This window comes from Haliaeetus leucocephalus, unplaced genomic scaffold (genome assembly GCF_000737465.1).
Source record: "Haliaeetus leucocephalus isolate CR32 unplaced genomic scaffold, Haliaeetus_leucocephalus-4.0 Scaffold161, whole genome shotgun sequence".
In the NCBI taxonomy this organism is placed as follows: domain Eukaryota; kingdom Metazoa; phylum Chordata; class Aves; order Accipitriformes; family Accipitridae; genus Haliaeetus; species Haliaeetus leucocephalus.
The window spans coordinates 641,177-642,578 of NW_010972597.1; the positions used below are offsets into that span (position 1 = coordinate 641,177).

The 1,402-nt window shown below is 71.3% G+C and overlaps 1 protein-coding gene across 3 annotated transcripts in view; it reads left to right on the forward strand.

Moving 5' to 3' along the window:
• Nucleotides 1–823: 823 nt before the first annotated feature.
• The window catches only part of SUV420H1 (suppressor of variegation 4-20 homolog 1 (Drosophila)), a 30,661-nt gene continuing 30,082 nt past the window's right edge, over nt 824–1,402 (forward strand). For 2 of the 3 annotated variants that reach the window (XM_010562541.1, XM_010562543.1), the window contains exon 1: nt 1,135–1,263. The gene's annotated coding sequence lies outside the window, so the exon portion shown is untranslated. Of the gene's footprint in view, nt 1,264–1,402 lie in introns of all 3 variants that reach the window. The other variant, XM_010562542.1, reaches the window with a different exon arrangement.

Genomic DNA, 1,402 nt, shown 5'->3' on the forward strand with positions numbered 1-1,402 from the left:
CCCCCGCCGCGGGGCTGCCCCGCTTGGCGGCCCGGGGAAGGAGGCGCCGCCCCAGCCCCTCCAGGCCGCGGGGGCCATTTTTAAATGCCTGTCAGGCAGCGGCGGGGGAAGCAGGTGCCGGAGCCCGGGAGCTCCCTGAGGCGCTGAAGTTGCGGTCCCCGCTCCCTCAGGCGGGGCAGGGTGGACTGTCGCCTCACAGACGCCAGGGCAGAAGGGGCACCAAACGCCTCCGCCGAGCCGCTGAGGAGTGGCGGTAACAACAGCCGCCGGCCGCTCGCCCCCGCGGCGGGGAGTCCCCGCATTTAAAGGGCAGCTCCGGGCGGAGGCATCCCTCCGCCGCGTGAGCCGGCCGGGACTTCTTCTTCCCACACACGGCCGGGCGGCCCGATCTGCGAGGTAGCCCGGACCTTGTTCTCCCTCAGCGAGATCCCTCCGCCGCGGCGCAGCGCCGCGCTGAGCGCTGATGGGAACTGCGGTTAGCGCTGTGCCTCCTCCGCGGGCGAGGCGCGGGGCCTCGCGGGCTGGCGGCCTGCCTCTGCGCCGACCGGGGTGAAGCGCCAGCGCGGGGAGGAGGCGGGGAGCGGCGCAGGTTGCGGGGCGGGTGGGGGCGTGCTGCGTTTCCTTGCGAGTGGTGTATCCTTCCGCGGCGGCGGGCGTAAGTCCGCTCCTGTGTGCGGTGTCCCTCCGCCTCCGGCAGCGCAGGGGCAGGCGGCGTCTCCCCGGACGGGGCGAGGAGGTCACGGGCTTCGCCGGCAGAAAGAAGAAGAAACTTCGGAGCGCGGTGGCCAGCGCAGCGGGCGGCCTGGATCGGCAGGCTGTCGGACAGAGGGCTCCCCGCAGAGAAGAAGGGAAAGGAGGAAGAAGCGGAGGCGACGGCGGCCTGTGTTCGCTGCCGCCCCGCGGGGTCTCTGCGAGGGAGCCCGGGGGACTCTTTCTCGCGGGGCTCGGCGGAGGGATCTCTAGGAAGCGCTCTCTGTCACCTCCCCCCTGCACCGCTCGCCCCTCGGCGCCGCCATCTTGGATTTTAATCCGCCATTTTTTTTCCTCCCCCCACTCGGAATTATTTTTTTATCACTATCGCTGCTTTTCCCCCCACCTCCTTAGTTTTCCTCCCCTCTCTGCCCCTCCCTCGCTCAGTCTTCGCTTCCCCCCCTCCCCTTTTTTCCCCCTCGCCCCCTTCCCTTTGATGATTCATTTTCCCCCAGTGGCGGCTGGGGCAGCGCCGGCGGCGGCGAGGGACCCAGCGCGCAGGGCAGCCGGGAGGTGAGTGTGTGTGTGTGTGAATTGGGGGGGGGCGGGGGGTGTCGCGGCTCCCGTGGGCCCTGTGAGCAGGGTGCCCCCACGCGTGGGAGGCGCCAGGGGCAGCCTGTCAGCGGGCGGTGAGGCGGGGGCGCCTGGGGCT